Raw genomic sequence first — 6,203 nt, forward strand, 5'->3', positions numbered from 1 at the left:
CACTAAGTTTCCTCGCGCGCGCGAGCGGCCGGCCAGGCCGCGATTTAAGCGGGAAAGCTATGGCGAACGAATGGCTTGAGGCGCGAAATGTGAGATATCTCAGATGCACAGTTACGATGGACCGAAGAAACTTCAATGGGAGTGACAAGGTAGTTGACTGGGGATGTTTGTTCACGGACAACGTATGGTCCAAGAAAGTGCGAGTGAAACCTGGCACACAATCCGGCAGTACGAACAGGCGTCCAAAGTAGTACTTCATCTCCAGGACAGAAGGTGACGTCGCGATGAAAGCTGTCATAACGCTGCTCGCGGTCTTGTTGACAGGCATCTGTGTTGAGGCGAGCACGCTGTCGACATTCATCCAGCCTAACGACGAAATGTTCTGGTGTAGTTGTAGGGGTTTTCGTCGTTACATTGAAGAAAGAGGCGTCGATGGTGAATGTCGGCGCACGACCGTAGACGAGGTAGAAAAGTAAATATCCGGTAGTCAGTTGGACAGAGGTGTTGTGCGCAAACGTCACGAAGAGCGAGATTGTGTCCCAGTTATCGTGGTTTGGTCCGATGTACATTGATATCATGTCTGTTAGAGTCCGATGGAACAGCTCTGTTAAGCGATTTGTTTGAGGGTGGTAGGCTGATGTCGTCCTATGAACTGTCCCACACGTTTTTAGCACTTCCTCAAGAATTGTGGGCAAAAAGGTCTTCCCGCGATCACTCAGCAACACGCGAGATGCACCATGACGCAACACAAGGGCTTCCAAAAAGAAAGCGGCCATGTCTGACGCAGGACTAGTGCGTATAGGGGCTGTCTCTGCCTACCGTGTGAGATGATCGACCGCTGTCACAATCCACCGATGACCTGCTGGCGTTACGGGAAGTTGCCCGACTAGGTCTATTCCGATAATGGCAAATGGTGTTTGGGGACATGGGATAGATTGTAACAGGCCAGCCGGAGGTGAAGTTTGTCGTTTCCGGCGTTGACAAACTGTGCAGGAAGCGACATACTTGGCCACAAAGGTAGAAACGCTAGGCCAGAAGAAACGGCTCCTAACGCGGTCGTTTGTCTTGTGAAACCCCAAGTGGCCAGCAGATGGGTTGTCGTGCAGTGCTTCGAGAACTTGTGTACGCAGCAAACGGGGAAGTACTGGAATACACCGATGTCCATCGGTATTGTAAGTATAGCGATGCAGCATGTTGTTTTCCAGCTTGAACCGCTTTAGTTGACGACGTAGTCTGGTATTAGGTGGAGAAGACGTGCCGCTTAGATATACGATGACGCGGTTACAATAGGGGTCATCACGTTGACACGAGGCAAACTCAGCGCAGTGGTTAGAAGATAACTACTCAGCAACTGCCAGTGGCGATAACGTGGGTGAAGAATAGGCCTCATGATCACCTTAGGGGCAACGAGGGTGCGTGGTCAGAGATGAAAGTGGCAGAGGGCAGCGAGAGAGGGCGTCGGCATCCTGATGCTGTTTGCCAGACTTGTACACAACGTCAAAAGTGTACTCTTGCAAGCGAAGTATCCAGCAACCGAGGCGCCCAGACAAATTTTTCAGTAAGGACAACCAACATAAAGCGTGATGGTCGGTAATCACAGTGAAGTGGCGTCCATAAAGGTACGGTCGGAACTTTTGTATGATCCAAACTACAGCGAGACATTCCTGGTCTGTCATCGAGTAGTTCTGCTCCGCAGGTGTTAGACAATGCTCACAATACATATCGTGGAGAAATATTTATAAGGAGCTTACCCTACGAGCGCGACTGGGAAGGGATGCGATGTACTCCGCCACCGCCACGCACGAAGACTCCGCGGCCGGGCTCGTCGACTCTCAGATACGGCGCAGAAAAGGCACTCGAGTCGGGTTGTCAACAAACACAGGTTTAACCCAAGATGCAGCACAGTGCGACCATCACGGGATTGCGGGCCGTACAGTGTAACTTCGCAAGACCTATGGATTACGCTTGCCGGCGGCGCTACGACAAAAGGAAGCAGTCGACCGCACGGACAAGAAGCCGCCCGCAAAAGCAATTCGGGAACCTCTTACGCTGGCCTGAGACCATCTTCTGCGGCGAGCAAGCGCCAGACAGGAGCTGGCTCATGTGGAGAGGGGGCTTCACTGGCCAATGTTGCCATTGGGCGGTAATATTGGCTGCCAGTGAAGCCCCCTCTCCACATGAGCTAGCTTCTATCTGGCAACGGCAATATTGGCCGTCGTATTGGTGTTTAACGGCGGTACCCGGCGCTTGAGCCGCGCGGGGCCGGCATAACACGCTAGCTGGGGAACGACGCGCCCAAGTGGAGAGACCTCTTGATTTTCATTATATATATATATATATATATATATATATATATATATATATATATATATATATATATATATATATATATATGTAGAGAGAGAGAGAGAGACAGATTATCTATCTACCTAGGCGCCTACGTCTGGGCGCTCTCCTGGTTCTGAACCTTTTCTGTTCTGTTCTGGTGTGGTTCTTTGTCATCACACTCGGCCATGACTTCGAGCGCGCGGAGCTGTCGACACTGCCTCTGGTGGACGGTGCTGGCTGCATTGCGGTGGACGGTCCCAACCGCGCTGGAGCATGGTTTGGGGACCGGCCAGAAGTGTCTCTTGTGGGCGACACTGAGTGTGATGCAGTGTTCGTCACACGCCTAGCAGACGATTATACCGTCTTTGGCAGCGTGGTGTTTATCCTGGTTTGCGTTGCGAGCGAGAAAATAATTCTGCAACACAGAATGCATGTAAGCTCGGACAGACTGCGGGATGTGATTATCGTGATGCGACGCAGCTAACTCTTTCTGTCATCGCCATTCTTTGTTCCGGGGTCACCATAACGGAAGATGATCTTTGGTGGCGCCGTACCACATCTGTACGTGTGAACGCAATCATTGCTGGATCCCACGCCGCAGTCGTTGCAGTTGTTCGCCGGAATCTCGATGCTTTGGCCGAGTTGGTCACTGCCCGAACCATCAGTGGTTAGTTCTATGACGACGAGAATAGCTTTGTGGTGCTCAGCGCGGCATTCAGGCGGTGCTCCGGCAGTCAGAATGGCACGCTTGTCGTCTTCAGTAAGCTCGCACAACATGTAGCCGGAATGGCCAACGCCGGCTCCGTCTGCCGAAGCGCGGCCGAGAGACCCACACTCGGCCAATGACTCCCGTGAAGTCTGCAGATGTGGCGCCAACTGGTCAGAGGGGATCTTCCTGTGATCTGCGTGCCGGTCAGGTTGTGGTGTTGGAACGTCCATTCGGTCATAGAAATTCATTGCGATGTCTAATCCTTGCAATCGTAGTTGTACAGGCGGTCGGAGCTCCATGTCTCCGAGCGAAGAGAAGCTTGGGGCCCGCGACTGCAACATTTCCGACTTTGAGGTGGTATTGGTCACTTGCAAGGAAGTTCGTGAGGTGGATCCTGATGCGGAATCTGAGATCTGAACCACGATGCCCACCTTGCAGCGTGTTTCTGTGCCTCCCGCACTGTGGAACGCCAACCAGTCCCTCGAGGTATTGCAGGGCGCAGCTGCACAGTCGGGAAGGTTCCCGGCTCATGCGGGGTCGGAGTGGCGCCCTTCCCGAGGTCCGTATTCGGTAATGGTCTCTGTGATGAACTCGCGTCGGATACTGACAGAGAATCTGAATGTTCAAGTCGTGAACTGCAGCGCACAGCTGCAGCCTCGAGGTGGAATCCCTTCTGAGCTCCATTGGCGGTAGCGGTAAGGATGGACTGGGTGGTGGCAGGGAGGTGTAGGGACTCTTGCCAAAAGCAGCAATGAGCTTGAAGCTCCACTCCGCCCAGGACTGCTGCTGCACGCCTTCGTACCTATGCCACGCCGCGACACCATTTCGAAGGCGGTCTATGGCTACACACCCCTTCTGCTGTTCCGTCTACGCCTTGCGAGCTCCGAGAGCGTTCACGGTCGCTACGCAGTTGTCGGCGTCGTCCTGAAAGCTTTTTATTAGGGGTGTACAGTCGCCCATTTTTTTAACCTGAACGCGCGAGCGTCGACCGCCGAGTTCATAAGCGCCGTACAACGGAGCGCAGTGGCGAAATGAACGAGAATACGCGCATGCGCGCTATGAGCAGTCGTGGGAAACTGCCGTCTGCTAGGCTTTTCCGCAGACGGAAGCTGTCCAAGACTGCTCATTGCCCGCATGCGCGTATTCTCGTTCATTTCGCCGTTCCACTCCGTTGTACGGCGCTTATCAACTTGGTGGTCGATGGTCGCGCGTTCAGGTTAAAAAAATGTGCGACTGTACATAGGTTGTGAAATATATGTTCAAACAGGGTACGCATTTAGGCTGATTTGTTCATGTTCACTAGTGGAAAAAAACAGCACTAAAAAGACGGGACAAGAAAGGTCACAGGCCGCGGCGCTGCGGTCTGTGCCCTTTTTTGTCCTGTATATTTAGCGCTGTTTTCCTACTAATGTTCCAACAATTGTGAAATTGTTGTAGACATTTAGTTGATAATAATAAATGCTGGGGTTTAACGTCCGAGAACCACGATATGATTATCGGGACGCCGTAGTGGAGGGCTCCCTAAATTTCGACCAACTGGGGTTCTTCAACGAGCACCTAAAGCTAAGTACATGAGCCTCAAGCATTTTCCCCTCCATCGAAAATGCGGCCGAGATCGAACCTGCGACCTTCAAGTCAGCAGTCGAGCACCATAACCACTAGACCACAGTGACGGGTGACATACGTGAATACGTCATTGCCGCAGTTCAGTGAGAGCTTAGACGTTATTGAAAAGCACCTTGCCCTTTTCGTTAAGGTGACACTCAAATTGTAATACGAGCCACTCAAGCATTGCAAGTTTCTAGACTACCTTAAGCACTAGCATGCCCTAATGCTGGTCATTCGAATTTACTTTAAACAATGAACGTAACGTATGAAATCCGGCAAATACCGAATCTAGAATTTCCCTATTTCAACTTTGCGTGGGATAATAAATGGCGTCCAATGCGTGAATTGTAAGTATCAATCCCAAAATTACGATGCCGTATACGAGCATTAAATTTTTACTTCAAGAGGTCTGGCCTCGTGATATCCCCTTTAGGTATGAGCTATAACGAACCTTAAAACATCGACGATTTTTTATTGCGACAGCAGTTATATCGACACTCTGGGCGGGTTATTGCCGTTGCCGTCATGTTCCGTATATATATATATATATATATATATATATATATATATATATATATATATATATATATATATATATATATATATATATATATATATATATATATATATATATATATATAAAGCCACGAAGACAAATAAATCAGAAAAAAATTCTGGAGCGCGCGAGGAGCATTCGAACCTAATGGCGAGCTACTTACATACACCATTTACCGGTGGCGAAGCGCAGAGCTTGGAGGTGCTTCAGTGTGTTCACTCCTCGAGGTGGCGCGAATGGCGCGCTTTAAAGGTCGTCGCCCCAAACGCTCCTAGATTTGCTTTCCGTCTGAAAAGTGCCCTTGAAACGCGCATTCCAGAGTGGCCAATTTCTGTACCCACTCGCGATGCCGAACGCCGCGAAAACAATGCGTCGAACGCCACCGCGCGACAGGAAACGTAGACTGCAGGCTCCACACGCCTAATGTTCAAACGACGCCTCCGAGCCGCTGGTTCCGACGTGCTGTGGGAGTAGATGTTACGCGAAGCAGGCGGCGCACAAGACACGCAATTAATGATATTCTTGTCATGACATGTTATTCATGTTCGTCATACATTCATGTCGTGCGATGCAAATTTTGGTATACATAAAGCCAGCCACACGGATTAAGCAGGCGGTTTCATCATGATTTATGTGACCTGCGTGCCACGATTTTCATGCTGTGACCTGTCATTTATCGTCGTCATACGTTAATGTCATGCTGTGCAAATTTCGTTATACCGGATGTTCAAAATTAAGATTTGTGGTTTTCTTAAAATTCAGCACTGGGAAGAATGTGAAAACCACCTTTGCTTATTAGTTATGTATCCAGGGCAACAAAAAGTGAGACAATAATTATCGCTGTCAGCCGCCAAATTAACTAAGATTGAATATTGAACTTTTTCTTGAGTGCAGCATCTGGACATGTTTGTAGTGAAATGTTGAAGGTAGTCGCGTTTCTACGTTTCTGCACAGTTCCACTTAGAAGGATTTCAATTGTGAAGCATTTCTTAGCGAACCTTT

This window comes from Rhipicephalus sanguineus, chromosome 2, assembly GCF_013339695.2.
Source record: "Rhipicephalus sanguineus isolate Rsan-2018 chromosome 2, BIME_Rsan_1.4, whole genome shotgun sequence".
In the NCBI taxonomy this organism is placed as follows: domain Eukaryota; kingdom Metazoa; phylum Arthropoda; class Arachnida; order Ixodida; family Ixodidae; genus Rhipicephalus; species Rhipicephalus sanguineus.